Raw genomic sequence first — 16,499 nt, 5'->3', positions numbered from 1 at the left:
CCAGGGCATCTACTTTACTTTCTAGTTATTTAATTTGTTCTCCAGTGTGTACATTCTGGTTTAAGAAATCTTTATTGGTTTGCTGTGTAGAAGCTATAAAGTTTTCCATCATGATTTCCAAATTGGATTTCCTAGGGGCGTTATTGTTAGGTGTAGATGGGATCGGCTTTTGATATCCTGGAGGTATAGCTGGGGCTTGATTTGGAGATTGTCCAGGTGTGTATAAAGCATTATTACTCTTATATGAAAAATTGGGATGATTCTTCCAATTTGAGTTATAGGTGTGCGAGTAGGGGCTTCCTTGAGCATAGTTTACTTGCTCCGCTTGGATTCCTGTTAGGAGTTGGCAATTTGCAGGAGTGTGACCTTGGATTCCACAGACTTCGCAATTCTGAGTTATGGCAACCACGGTGGCTGGAGGTGATACATTTAAACTTTCAATTTTCTGGACCAGAGCATCCACTTTTGCATTAACATGATCAAGGTTACTTATCTCGTACATGCCAGTTTTCGTTTGAGGTTTTTCTACCATTGTTCGTTCCCTTCCCCACTGATAGTGGTTTTGAGCCATGCTTTCGATAAGTTGGTAAGCATCAGCATAAGGTTTGTTCATTAGTGCACCACCTGCGGCGGCGTCTATTGTTAACCTCGTGTTGTACAGGAGACCATTATAGAAGGTATGAATTACTAACCAGTCTTCTAAACCATGGTGTGGACAAAGTTTCATCATGTCTTTGTATCTTTCCCATGCTTCGAAGAGAGACTCGTTATCTTTCTGTTTAAATCCATTTATCTGGGCTCTTAACATAGCTGTTTTGCTCGGCGGAAAATATCGGGCAAGAAAAACTTTCTTCAACTCGTTCCATGTGGTGACTGAGTTGGAAGGAAGAGATTGAAGCCATCTTCTAGCGCTATCTCTTAACGAGAAAGGAAAAAGACGAAGTCGAATTGCCTCTGAAGTGACACCGTTAGCTTTAACAGTATCAGCGTATTGGACAAATACGGATAAATGAAGGTTTGGATCCTCGATAGGATTTCCAGAGAATTGGTTCTGTTGCACTGCCTGCAACAGTGAAGGTTTAAGTTCAAAGTTGTTTGCTTCGATTGCGGGTGGAGCAATACTCGAATGCGGCTCATCTTGCGATGGAGCGGCGTAATCTCGAAGAGCACGAGCTGGTTCTGCCATCTCGGGTATCGGCGAAGGAAGAAGATTTTTGAGATCAGGAAGTTCGACAGGAGGGAGATTGTTTGCAGCACGATATTCCCGAATTCGTCGTAAGACTCGGAGATATAGTTCGATATCGTTGATTCGTAAGTAGAACGGCTCGCCTTGTGAGTGAGTGTGTGGCATACAAATCAACGAAAGAAAGAAAAGAAAAGGAAAAGCCTTAGTCTCTACAGCGTAACAGAAGAGTTACGATATCGACTAAATAAAAGTCCCCGGCAACGGCACCAAAATCTTGATCGCGACTTTATGAGTCGAATTTGGGGTACAAACTGCAAGTGCACAGTTCTATCGCGTAGTTTTAAAAGATATCGATCCCACAGGGACTTATGAATCGATATACCGTTTTCTAAGGTTACTTCGTAAAGCTAAGGCGGGTAATACTTTGATTGTTTGGGGAAAAGTTAAAACTAAAAATAGGATCTAAATTAAATATCAACTAAACGGATATCGGTAGGTAGTTCGTCGTAATTAGGGAATCAATTCTTCGTTGGTTTCTTGGTTTTAAAATAAATCTTTTCAGTTGACACTATTGATTAAAAGTCTTATCTCAAACTCTCGCTCTGTTGAATAAACTATGATTTTATATTAACGTAGTTGTCACTTATTAGTTAAGTCAAAAACCACTTTTTGAAAACAATAGAATCCGTAGAAACTCTTTTTAAGAAAACACTAATCGTTTAAACACCCTTGTCTCAAACTCTCGCTCTATTGACTTAGGTTATATAATTAAATTCAAATGCTTAACTCTCGTCCTCACATTCAACCTTTAAAAATACTTTTTGAAAAAGATTAGAATTTAATTAACTCTAAAAATTGCTCTCGCCCTGATCTAGAATTAATGTCCAATTTACACTGTCCAGTCAAAAACTCAAACTTTCGTTCTATTGATTTTAACTTCTTTATGTCTTTTACTTTCGTACAAAAACCTTGTTATTAAACCTGTAAATTGAGGCCGTGAAAAGAGTGATTTTAATTTTAAACTTAATTAAACCAACTTAGTTTTGATTCCTTCATTCCGCTTACTTTAAATACCGATACCTAAATAAATTAGCCAGACATACTAAACAGATCTAAACAATCAGCATGCATAAATAATTCCATCTCAGGCAAATAATATAAATAAACAGTAAAACAAAGCATATGTAAATTCAAACAATAATTAAAGAACCTGAGTAATTAAATAGCAGTCTTGAACATCCACCACAGACCGGTTGGATTTGTTCTTGAATTCTTCAATCAGACAGAAAAATAAAAGTGAAGGAATAAAAATCTAGGGTCTAACGTAAGGTTAGATCTAGTAAAAGATACACAATAGTTTCCGGTGTAGAAACTATTGTGCGAAAAAGAATTAATTAAGTGCTGAAAGCTTAACTGGAAAGGAAAATAAAAATAGAAATAAAAACTGCAATTAAAAGCAAAAACAGTAAAGAAAAATAATGGTATGCTTGCACGGCTGGAAGAAGAAAATTGAACGAAGTCGGAGAGCTCCTGCAGGGTTTGCAAAGCCAATATTTATACTGGTCACTTTGTTGTAACGGTTTCCAAGATTCTTCCGTTCACGTTCCAATGGTCAAGCGTAACAATAGGCCTCAACGTCTTTGTTGCGCTTCTAAAGCCAAAAATATAGGAGAATGGTGTGACGTCCGTCACACCATGTGTTACGCTCGTAACACAAGTGGGTAAAGCGTGACGCTCGTCACAGCCTGTGTGACGCTCGTCACAGGCATAACGCCTGTGCTTTTGGGCTGGGCTTTGGCTTTTGATATTTGCTTCTTTTCATTCCTTTTTGCACCTCCTTTTCTTCCTTTTTTACTTGTGCTTCAATAAACTACCTGAGATAAATAGAAAGAAAATACCGAGCAATATCGCGTAAAATGAAATAAATTGAAGTAAATAATAATATAATTTAATTAAATTGAGTCCTAGAATGTGATATTATTTCATGTTATCATGATTGAACATAGAGGAGGAAACACTCACGGCCATAGAAAAATTAAAGGAAGTTCATACAGAATCCTGCAGCAGCCTTATCGATGGGAAAGCTCTCGCCCAGAAGCTATTAAGAGCAGGTTATTACTGGCCCATATTAATGAGATACAACATCTCATTCGTTAAGAAATGTGATCAATGCCAAAGACATACTGACCTTCAGCACGCCCTGGAAGAATTCCTCTATTCAATGATCTCACCCTTTCCATTCTACCATTGGGGTGTAATTATCCTAGGCTCATTCCCTCTGGCGCCAGGATAGTTGAAATTATGGATAGTAAGAGTTTACTACTTCACTAAATGGATAGAGGCGGAGGCGGTGGAAAAAATCATGAAATAAGGAGTCAAGCACTTCTACTGGAAAAAAATCATGTGTCAATACGGTATCCTCAACGCCATTGGTTCAGACAATGGAAATCAATTCGCCAGTATCGTGGTTACTGAGTTCTGCAAAGATATGGGTGTGATGACAAAGCTCGTATCCGTGGTACATCCTAAAGCCAATGGAAAAGCCGAGTCTGCAAACAAGGTGATCCTCAAAGGACTCAAAAATAAGTTGGACGAAGCCAATGGTCTGTGGGTGAAGCTACTACACGAGATAATATGGTCGTACCACAACATGCCACAATCCACCACCAAGGAAATCTTGTTTTAAATGGTTTATGGGATACATGCAGTGTTTCCCATAGAAATCGAGACATTGTCTTTGAGATGAGCCCATTTTGACGAAGAATCAAACGATATAGGATTAAAGTGTGTAGAGGATTTGGCCTATGAGCTATGAGAGTCTGCCCACGTCCTAGAGTTTGTTTCCAAACATAGAGATGTCAGGAGATACAACTCATAGTTAAAGCCGAGGGAGATGCAAGAGGACGACCTGGCATTAAAGTAAGTGGCCATACTTACACAACAAGTAAATCTACAACCTAATTGGGAATGGTCGTATCGCATATCCCAAAAACTATATCACTTAGCATACAAATTGCAAGAGCTTGAAAGATCACTCATACCTCAGACTCGAAACATACTCCATCTCTAATATTACTACAGTTAAAATTATTTGTTACTCTCCAGTAAACGTGCCAATGTAATTTTGAACAATCATTCCAATGCTCTATTTCGCCGGGGACCCCCCCCCCCCCTCCCTCGAGGAAACCGTAAGTTGGACTTCCACGTGAAGATCATTTCCGCCCCTCGATACAATCATATGCTAGACTTCCACGTGAAGATCCTTTTTGTCCCTCAAGGCAATCATATGTTGGACCTTCATGGAAGGATCCTTGCCACTGCTCGAGGCAATCATATGTTAGACTTCCACGTGAAGATCCTTGCCTCCCCTCGATGAAATCATATGTTGGACTTCCACATGAAGATCCTTGCCTCCTCTCGAGGAAATCACGTGACTAAACTTCCCTAAGGAGATTTTGGCCTTCCTCCCGGTCCATACCCGATTTACCGAAACAAAATGCCTTTGCTTGAGGGACTCAGTATCTTCTCTGGCGAGAAAGCTTCCAAAGTTATGCCTAAGGGGTGCGACCTGTATCAAGCCCCAAAAACTTAGTGCTAAGTCTTGTTATAGGTCTTGAAAAAAGTCCCACCTAAAAGGTTAAAATGACCCGCCTAAGAGACTCAACATCCCCCCAGCCGGGCTACATGATATAATATCTGAGGGACTTAGAATTCCTAAAGTAGAAAAATGTTTCACCCAAGGGACTCGTTATCTCCTCGGACGAGATATCTTATGAAGTCATGCCTAAAGGGCATTGTAGTTCCTATTGTATTGGCTGAATTTTAGCAAAACAAAAACTTGAGAAGTGTCCAAGTATTCAATATTGGTCTAGCTTGCTATAGTTGTATGAAGAGCTCATTATGGGTGCGATGTTGCAGCATGTGGGTTCGATATCCAGGCCTTGTGCAACTGGTGCCAGATTGGTGCGTTTTAACATAATCTTTTAAGAAGATTCAATTATGTTTTATTTCTATTTTTTTAGAAATATAATTATATGATTTGTGGACAACTGGAAGGTCAAATTAGATTCAAAAGGGATTTAAATTTGAATTTGTAACAAACCAAATCATATCTTTTTGTTGGAGATATTCAAGGAGAAAATCAAATATCCAACAGATTGTGCAAAGATTCTGGTCAAAAATATATGAAGATCCACAAGGAAAAAGCCAAGAGTTATTTACTATATAAGGAGATCAAAACCTGCATTGGATGGCAAGCACTCCCATTGGAGATTTTAGAGTGTCTAGGTTTTATGTCATGTATTCACACTAATGCCATTAGAGGATTCATGTTGAATCTTTATATACATCTTTATGCTTCAATAACTTAGCATATAAGATTTGTCTAGTTGAGCTGTAATCAACATTATTTATGTACACCTCTATGTTTCAGTAATTTGGCATAGAAGGTTTGTCTAGTTGAGTTGTAACTTTCAACATTCTTTATCTTGTGAGTATTGAAGTTGATCACTAGGGTTTAGTGGCTATTTACCCTATCACTGGGATTATGCCAAAGAAGAAAGGGAGTACATTCTCATAATTAGGGTGATGCTTTAAATCAAAAGTCATTGGATAGTTAGGAAGAGGAATTGAATAACATATGATTTGTTATTGCTTCTAAGACTAATTGTACTAAGCTAATAATAGTGAATTTCCTTTCTTGGGTTGGGGATTCAGCCCCCCCAGATGTAGGTGTAGTTTCACTGAACTAGGTAAACAATTTTATTGTGTTCTTTATTTCTTTTCTCCTCCCTCGTCTATTACTAGTTAGTGTTTTGTTTCTGGTGTATCTTGTTGCACCTGTTGTTGAAGCATCGTGTTTCACATATGTCCCTTGAGGAAATGAATTTCACGCACAACTTGTATAAATCCCCAGAGACTTAGTGTCAAGTCTTGCTAGAGGTCTTGATAGAAGTATTGCGTGAAAGGTTAAAACAATCCACCTGAATCGGGTGAGATAATAATCTCAGTGAGTTCCCCTATCTTATGGGTTCGCTCGGCTCTACAAGGTTTCTAATCGATTTCCTAACTCAAGTATTCAAAGAGGATAAAGAATTAAGCTACTAAGGGATTATTGCATTGTATGAAAACATGTACACTTGAGTTTACCAAATCAAAACAATCGTTATTTGGAAACCGTACCAAGACATCTTTTCCCGACCAACCATATGTCTAGGATTCTCAACATGGGTCACGAATCCTTGTATGATGCTTCAAATTTCTTATGGATTTCAGATTCTTTCATGGGACTTACACCCAATCTAAGAACCATCACTCCCTATGGAACTCAACACCCATTTCGAGTCTTATTCCTCGTATGGGGCTTTAACCCACTTTGAGGTTCACTATAGGACTCTAACCCATTTGGTTTCACTATGGGAATCTAACCCATTTGGTTGAGTGAAGAATTAATGCATATATCCTAATTTTTACTTATCAAAAGCATCAAACTTTGTGGCGGGCACGACAATGGGGTTATTTCCAAATACATGATTTGTCCGTTAAAAGCAGCGTGATTAATCACTAATCACCAGGTGATTACTTTCACCCTCACACAAAAATCATGTTCCATACAAAGCATATTATATCATGATTTTGTTTATTGGTAGCAACTATCCATCCATGATACACATTGAGGTATCCTTGTGTTTGGATATCCCCAACTAATTCTCTTCACCTGGATGTCATCCTAATTATCCTTACCCATCAACATTTAAGGTTATTAAAAACAAACAACATCATTATAATACATACATAATAACACACATAATTCCCATAACAATTATTATCATTAACCAAGCATCCTTGGTTAAGAATCATGGATTTCTCATTTTCATGCAATAGCCCATTGGATTAGCCTTCCAATGGCTATAGTCTCGTATCCATCAGATTCTCAATTCTTGAATTATGGTGGAAACAAGAACCATGATATTCAACCAACAATACATAATATAGTTCATAGCATACATTACAATATAACTCATAAAAAGACATAAGTTACACATGATAGTTCAACATGTCACAATAAACCCTAGTAGGTAAGGACATCACATTCACTCTTCAATCTAACTTATTCCACTTTCACGCCACATAGATAAGTGTTCATATGATCATCCTATGGTGGGAATAACCAGATTAAAAGGGAAGACATAGTGAAATAACTCATAAAGACTTCTCTCTATATCATAGTCCTCTGCAAGAGCTTCTTAACACATTCGTTCTCGTATCAATTGGATCTACCGTTCCCATTTTATGGTGGAAATATGGAACAAGGTATTAAATCAATTCATCATATTATACATAACATTTTATCATCACCACCCTATTAATCATTGGTATAAAACATGTTTTAGTTCACCAGCTAATAGAGCATTGAAATAGCTTTCCAATGCTTCCAACTACGTCTCATTCTGAGTTACGGTTCTCGAGTTACGGTAAAAATGAGAACCAAAACTTTTTTTTCAATGCTGCCAAGTTCGCTTAGCAAGCTCTAGAGAACTCCCAGCAAACAAACTTTGTTGAACAAAGTCCTAGCGAACCAAGTCAGTAGCATACTTCCCCTGACTTTGCTTAGTGAACTAGTGAACTGGTAGCGAACATGACAGTTTCAGAACACTACCAGGGCATATTTGGATGGGAAGAAACATCAAATAACATGTAAAGATCATGAGATAGTATATAGAAGCATAAACAACAACCAATTCATCAATTATTAGAAATAACTTCATAATTTAGCAAACGCACATAAATCCTAACCCCATTCCCATAAAACTCCCCCAAATTGTTAACATTATCTAAGAACGCACCTCTAAATGATAAAGATGATAGAGAAATTAAGATGATTTGGTGAAGATGGTGATGATGATGATACTTCCATGAGATTTCTTCTTCTTCCTCTAAGCTTTATCCCTTTCTCCTCTTTTCCTCTTTTTTTCTCTTCTCTTTCTCCTTTCTTTCTCCCTCACTGATATCTCTCTTCTTCTTCTTACCTACTCTTATTTCCTTCTTTCTTAACCACCACACATATCTAATATACATATATAATATATAATATATGGTATTAAGTAATGATACAAAATATCTCAATTGATATTTTGTCTTCTAGTACCAATTGACCAATTATTAATGTTACCAAAATATCCCCTTTTGTATTTTTTGATAATGGTGAGTCTCTTTTAATAATAATTGATCTCATATGAGTCCACTGATTACTCTATTTGTTTCAACTGACAACAATTAGAGCACATAGGAGCTCACATTGTTTGAATTGACAAGAGATAGAGTACATAGGAACTCAATTAATCTCAACTGACAACTAATTGAGCATTTAAGGGAATATGGTATATTACAGATACTGACCCACATATTCCTTGGAAGTATGAATTCAACAGTCTACCCTTGGACATAGTCGGCGGTGGCCTTTTCCAAGAAGGATCTGAGAACCAGGAATCCCTATAAATACCTCATCCCTCGAAAGGACAGGGCAAGTCATATTCACTCAATATCATCCAATACTACTCAAAGGACACTTTGCTCCCAACAGTGTTAACACTGGTATCTTAACCACCCATCTGCAATCTAGCGATGTCGGCCAGCGACATGGCCTCTCCCCTCATGTGAGATGGTCTCTTAAACAACCTCAAATACCAACATACAGAGTCTACTCGCCATCGTGAGCTAGCCCTCAACCCCATTCGTGTAATATACATACTTGAGTCTATGAGTCTCTCTGCCTTTGTAGGGGAAATACAAACACCCTATACTTTTTTTGACAATACAAAAACTTAATTCCATTTGTATTTTTAAAAGTTCATGTATTTGATATTAATTTTTAATAAAATATACAACAACTTTTCTTATATCATTTTTGTTTTTATTTTATTTTGGAAAAAATAATAACTAATTATTATTTGTTTTAGCAATAAATTATGGTAATAACTTTTTGATGTATTATCCATTTTAACTTAATATTATACCTACCCCTAAAATTATTAATAAAATTAACAAATGGCATCATTAGAATATATATATTGCAGGTCGATTATGAGAGTTACTTTGTCTATGGATTGTTTTTAAACTTAAACCACATTTATGTCGTAGCTCTTGTACTTATATACATGTTTATTTATTTATTATATTTTGCAATAAATTATATGTTATAATATGTTAAACATCTGATTAATTATTATTGAATTAATTATAACAAGTGATATCATACCATATCTTCATGTCTATTTTTTTTTAGATTTGTCCATTAAACATGATTTTTTTTTTGTACAATCATGAAACATATGTTTGAAATTCATGTTTTCTTTTCTATTTTGTTTATAGGATTGGAATATATATTTTATGAGCATGAAAAAAAATGATAATATTTGAGGTTTTTTTATTATTTGTTACAATTAATGTGATGATATGAAATTCATGATGATTTGAGTCTTAATTTATGAAGCATGAAGTTTTAATGATAGTTTTTAAGAATTGTTTGGTTACACTTACTACTTACTATGAAATTTACGGGTTGTGTGTTATATTTGATTTTTGAAACAATTTGTATGGATTTAGGTTCTTCCTTATCTGTTTGCATGAATTTCTTAAAAGAATTTGGTCTAAAATTTTTATTGTAAATTGAACATTATTTTTATTTCAGATTTAAAAAAAAACATTTATTTTGATGTATTATGAATATCAATATAATTTATTTAGGTTCTTCCCTATCTTCCATTTCTTTTTAAACATCAACAATTCAAACCCATGTATATGGAGTCACATATCCAATAAAAAGATAAAAGTTTTGAATTAAAACATATTGTCTTTCTCTAAGACTCTATTTCTCTCAAAAGGTTTTTATTTTCAAACTCGATGGAAGAAATAATATCTTTAGAGATAGAGACAAGTTGTTCGAATTTATTTGTTTCTTTATTTAATTTATTACAAATGTAAAATAAATCATGATATGAAAAGTGTGAAGTTATCTCATCTTCTTCATGATTTGGCATGATACAAATGTGTGCTTCTTCTTTATGATATTTATTCTAAGATATGCATGATCTATTGACTTCTCTTTGATATTTCTTTTATTTGTGTCCCCTTCTTTATCATCATCTAGCCTATTAAACTCCATATCATGTCCCAGCAATTTACAAAATAGAGTAGCCAAGTGCCTATATTCATAAATTTTAGGCTCCCAACTATGATTTAGACCTCTAAGGACTGCTAATACCAAGTCCTTATATTGAAAATATTTCCCCAAATTTCTTAGGTGATTCACAATATAAATGAATAGTTTTTGTATCTCATTGATGTTTTCTTCTAGTTTTACTTTGAAGATTTCATTCTCATCAGTTAATATGCTCAATCTCAACCTCTTTACCTCGGCAGATCCTTCATGGGTAACTTGGAGTGTATCCCACATTTATTTTTCAGTATTGCAGTGAGAATCACAAAAAAAACTCATCAAGTCCAGGAGCGGCAATAATGATTATTTTAGATTTCAATATGCGTTGCACTTTTTCTATTATCTCTTTGGTCCAATTATCTTCATGTTTGTTAACCACGACACTATTTACTTTATGTGTGTGAAAAATGGACCTTCTTTCACAGTCTTTCAAACACCACGATCCATCAATTCAAAGAAGATTCTCATATTCTCTTTCCACAAACTACACCCTTCTTCATTACAGGATGAGGTTTGTTTAGTGAATCCTCTGGAGTCATTTCTTTTCTCCTAGGACGATTAATCTTTAATAGGAGTTAGTCTTTGATACCACTTGTTGATCAAGTGACTCCAAGCACAATAGAAGGGAGTGAATTATGGTATTCAATATTCTTTATTAGATTAAAAAGTTTGTTACTAAAAACAACAATTTATGTTAGTATATTTAAAAAGCGGAGATAAAATTAATGGAAAATAGAATGACGGAAAACGAGTAATAAGGAAATAGAAAGGAAAAAAAGTTAATCAAGGAAAATAAATAGAGACGGATAAGAGAGACAACACCAGAATTTATTGAGATCCAGGCGATCTTTTGACCTACTCCTCTCCCAAGAATTTTTTCTTAAAAGTTCAACAAAAATAATATCCATATGCTTTAAACTGGTTTTGCCCAAGATCCTTCTTACAAGCGAATGGTAGATTTTAATAGCTTGATCTCTCAAATCAAAAGGGAGATTTTAACAGGATAAGTTCAAGAACAAAGGACAAGATTTTAACTAACTATTCTCGGAAATCAAACTGAGGTTTTACCATGCTAACCTCAATAACCAAACTGGTGAAATTCTTCAAGAGAATCACACTCTTAATAAAAAATTTGAACACTAGTACAACTAAAATCTCAGAAGATTTTTTTACTCATAAGGAACTAAGACAATTTTAGTGAAATAAAATAAGAGAGAGAGAGTAAAAAATAAGAAAAATAAAGTAAAAATATGAATTCAGGTGTAATTTGAAATGAGGAGAAACCTCTTTTATATAGAGAATGATTTGACTCAAAAAGGAAATGATCCACGAGCCAAATTAAATGTCTTAATCGATTATGCCATAGGGATAATCGATTATGAGTTCCAAAATATGGTAAACCTTATTCTTAAAAAGGAAAACCTCTAATGACTAGGGTTTGCAGTCATTAGGGTTTGTAGATAAGCCATGAATATACAATGTTATCTATTTACGTGAAAGTGCATGGCCATAACAGAACCTACACTTACAAATGTGATTATCACAAATAAAAATATCTCATCGGAAAAACAAATGGCATGTAAAACATTCCTGCAAGCAATGCAACATTTGGAGGAAAACTCCCATACATCTCTGATGCCAAAACCAATGATTAAAGGAAAAAAAGTATAAAAAATTCACATGAGGAATGTACAAAGGGTTTAGAAGATTGCAAAAATAATTTACAGGGTCGATTGGTCATGGGAAAGGGATACAAACCGTTGACTACTCAAGATATAACAAAAAAATTAAAGGTCATATTGTCGGAGATGGCAGAACAGAAAATTGTACCCTTTGGTTAAGGCTTATTTGAATTTGGTTTATACAATGCAAAGGACGAAAAAGAAATGGCCGCTTGGATCCTGCAACCTTAAGCCGGGGGTTACTTCATATATAGAAGTGGGAACCGGAATTTAACCCGACATCTCAACGTCAAATGCATGTGCAAGTGTGGGTGCAGATTGATAATTTTCCACAAGAATACTAGAGGTTGCGTCTCTTGTTTGAAATTTCGGGGGGTATTGAAACGCCATTAAGGCTAGATGAAGTGATGAAATAGCCGTCACTTGGAAATTTTATGAGATTTTTTATTGACATTGATCTATCAAAAAGGTTATTTGATGAAATTATGGTTGAACGAGATGAATATGCATTTTATGTAACGATAGCGTATGAAAAGTTACATGAATATTGTGCTCACGGTATCGCAATTGGACATTCAATAATTAGCTGCAACAAACTGAATAAGAAAACTGGTACGCATGTTAAAAATGATGTTGTAACAAGAAGACAACAACGTTATGTGGCTAAGGACACTAATACACAACAACATGATGGTAGTGTGGAAAAATTCAAATGCAAAAAGGAGTGGAAAATGCAAGGCTTACTGATGATGAAATCCATCAAGTGGGTGCTCCAAAGAATCTTGTAGTTCATGTGGCTAATGAAAGTAATTCAAAACAAATTATTGCGGGAATGGAGGAAATTGGAGACGAAAATAAGAGAGTTCAAGTGTTGCAGGGCAAAAATGTTCACAAGAGCCCAGTGTTGCATAATGCGGTAGCAGTTACTGATCCGCGGTCGCTCGCGGATCAAAAACAAGTGGTTTTTGTAAATATGTAATATAGCGACAATGACTCGAAATATCGTCTCTCAAGGATTCTTGTGGGAAAATCAATAACAGTAATAAAATAAGGGGGGGTTTGGTTTAGGGTTCCGATAAAGAAAAAAAAAGCACTTAAAATAATTGATTACTGAAATAAGTTGTTGCGAAATAAGCGATTAAAATAACGGATCCACTGTCTCGATTCTTACTAATCATCGACCGATGAAAATACAATTTCCCAAGCGGGACTTCTATCCTATTTGATGAAAAAATCAGTCAACAAGCGTGGAAGATTTTATGAGAACATGTTCCTATTGCCGGATTAAGCATACGGTAAATGATAGAGCAAATTAACAGTTAAGCAGAGTTAATCTACGATTAAAATTAGGAACACAAATCACTCAAATTAAATCAAATACACTATATGATAATTGAATTAAGCAAACAATAATCACATGATATAATTGAAAGGAATAGAAATTAAATTGTAAATATCATAACAATCTCAAAGTTTGAAACCTGAGTACAGTGAATCCGTCCAAAGAGGATTAGTTCTCCATGAGTTTTCAAGCTTCAACAATATTTTTTTGCGTGAATAGTCCCCCGTGAACAGTACACACGTTCTCCTTAAAAAGATAAAAAGTGGATCCGGTTCAAAACCCAACTGGGTCGAAAATATAACCCAGGCCCACAACATGACCCAATACTAAAATAAAATTCTAATGCTGTAACTTGAAACGAAATTCTGGAATTTTGAGCTCCGAATCTGACTTCGACTCCAACACGAAAGTCGTAGCTCTCTCTCTCTTAGCTTTCCGACGATTTTTAGAACGCCTCAAACGGATTCCCGGAACTCCAGTTATGATCGTTTCCGCGCAGACTGCTAAAGCTGAAAAATAAGTGCGAAAATTAAATTAAACTAAAAATAAAATAAAATATGAAAACATAATAAAATATAAAAATAAACAAAACAAAATAAAGAAATGCCTAAGTAAAAAGTAGGAGAATTGTGCATAAATATGCACTTATCAAATTCCCCCGGACTTGAACTTTTGCACTCCGAGCAAAATTGAAATAAAACAAAGAAAGCACACACACATCAATAGCTACTCATTCCAGGCTACAAATCTTCTTCGGTTAAGTTTTCATCGATAGATACTAATCTTACACACTAAGGATATCGTAGGAACATTAATCCACAATTGTGCGGTCATAAGGCTCCCTCCTATACAAACCAATCTAAATCCTGTCGTTATGCCTAAGTCTAACTTATTCATCCTCTTTTTTCACTCTTTTTCATTCTAGTGCAATCACATTAAGCCCTTTATCTATTCACACACATGGTAACTGAGCTTGTTAGTGACTCTAATCCATTTTTTTTCTCAACAATTTAGAATTAAACATTTTTTTTCTTTTCTTTTCTTTTTTTTCACTTTTTGTCTTTTTCTCTTTTTCTTCTTTTTTTTATATATAGCACATGATCATTCACTTATTTACATCAGCTCAACTACTTAGCATGTGATTTCTAGATGGTGCTGACTGCTAGATAAACTACTTAAAAGCTATTAGAGGACGAGAACTCAAGACTATTCCATAACAAGTATCTGACTCGACTTCCATATTTGGGAGACTCAAGGTGTTAAAACGATATCGATCTTATGAACTGTTCCCAAGTCTCTGCAAACTAATCCCAAATTAGACTATAGCCCAGAACTTTCAAAAAGATGCAAAAAAATTTATTTTTATTTTTTATTTTTTATTTTTTATTATTATAATAACTGGAAAAAAAAGCAAAAAAAACAAAATAAAATAAAGGTCTCCCTCCCCCAGACTTAAAACAAGCATTGTCCTCAATGAAAGGACATAATTATTAAAGTAAAGAGAAGGAAAGGACAACTCCCTGATCAAGTTGCAGTGTAGTTAGGCGCTTCCAAAGAAAGCTCCTCTATACCGACATCTTCAGGCACCGAACCTCCATAGAATAACTTTAGACGCTGCCCATTAACCTTAAAGACTTTGTCAGTATCTGTACTTTTAATTTCTACTGCACCATGAGGGAAACCATTAGTAACAACGAAAGGGCCAATCCATTTGGATCGAAGTTTCCCAGCCATAAGCTTAAGGCGGGAATTAAACAATAAAACTTGTTGGCCCACAGAAAACTCTTTCCTAGAAATCATTTTATCATGGAAGTGCTTAGTTTTTTCTTTATAAATTCTAGAGCTTTCATAAGCCTCTAATCTAAGCTCTTCCAACTGTTGTAATTGGAGTTTTCTTTCAATACCTGCTTGTTGCATCTCCAAATTACAACTTTTCACCGCCCAATAGGCACGGTGTTCTATCTCAACAGGAAGATGACATGCCTTACCAAAAACAAGTCGATAAGGAGACATCCCAATGGGTGTCTTGAAAGCTGTTCTCTGAGCCCAAAGTGCGTCTTCTAGACGACGGCTCCAATCCTTCCTGTTTGGTTGCACCATTTTCTCTAAAATCTGTTTGATCTCCCTGTTTGAGATCTCAGCTTGCCCATTAGTTTGTGGGTGATATGCAGTAGAGACTCTGTGCACAACTCCATACTTTCGGAGCAAAGCTTCCATGGTGCGGTTACAGAAATGAGTGCCTTGGTCACTGATGATAGCTCGCGGTATTCCAAACCTGCAAAAGATATTAGACCTGACAAAATCTGCAACAACTCTAGAATCATTAGTCCGAGTGGGGATAGCTTCTACCCACTTTGAGACATAATCAACAGCAAGAAGAATATAAAGGAAACCAAACAATACAAGAAAGGGACCCATGAAGTCAATTCCCCATACATCGAATACCTCACAGAAAAGCATAGGTTGCTGAGGCATTTCACTCTTGCGAGTGATGTTCGTACCTGCTATTTGGCACTCTTTACAAGTGCGGTAAGTCTCATAAGCATCTTTAAAAACAGTTGGCCAATAGAAGCCTGAGTCGAGGACTTTTCTTGCAGTTCTTTGCGGGCCAAAATGTCCTCCGGCTTGAGACGCATGAGAGAAATTTAAAATGGATTCAATCTCATAGTCGGGGACACATCTTCTAATAACTTGATCACTACTAAACTTCCAAAGATATGGATCATCCCAAACATAATATTTGGCATCACTTTTGAGTTTATGAATCTGTGATCTGGATGCACTTGTAGGAAAAACACCAGCAACAAGATAATTAACAATATCAACAAACCAAGGTGTAATACCATGTAAAACTAAAAGCTGCTCATCAGGAAAGTCATCCTGAATAGGAAAAAGATCTTCATCTCTCTCTATCCTGCTCAAATGGTCAGCCACTAAGTTCTCAGCTCCACTTTTGTCTTTAATCTCTACATTAAACTCTTGGAGCAACAACATCCACCGAATCAATCTCGGTTTTGCATCTGGCTTCTTCAACAAATATTTTAAAGCTGCATGGTCAGTAAAAACAACAAC

The 16,499-nt window shown here is 35.6% G+C and overlaps 1 non-coding gene across 1 annotated transcript; it reads left to right on the top strand.

Annotated features, from left to right (window-relative positions):
• The first annotated feature begins 701 nt into the window (after nt 1-701).
• Nucleotides 702-808, top strand: LOC127117097 (small nucleolar RNA R71). Its single transcript, XR_007801857.1, has one exon. It is a non-coding gene; the product is annotated as a small nucleolar RNA R71 (small nucleolar RNA).
• Nucleotides 809-16,499: the final 15,691 nt, after the last annotated feature.

The sequence above is a fragment of the Lathyrus oleraceus genome, chromosome 1, assembly GCF_024323335.1.
Source record: "Lathyrus oleraceus cultivar Zhongwan6 chromosome 1, CAAS_Psat_ZW6_1.0, whole genome shotgun sequence".
Taxonomy (NCBI): domain Eukaryota; kingdom Viridiplantae; phylum Streptophyta; class Magnoliopsida; order Fabales; family Fabaceae; genus Lathyrus; species Lathyrus oleraceus.
Note: the sequence above shows the minus strand (reverse complement) of the source record. Positions and strands in the feature narration are given on the sequence as shown.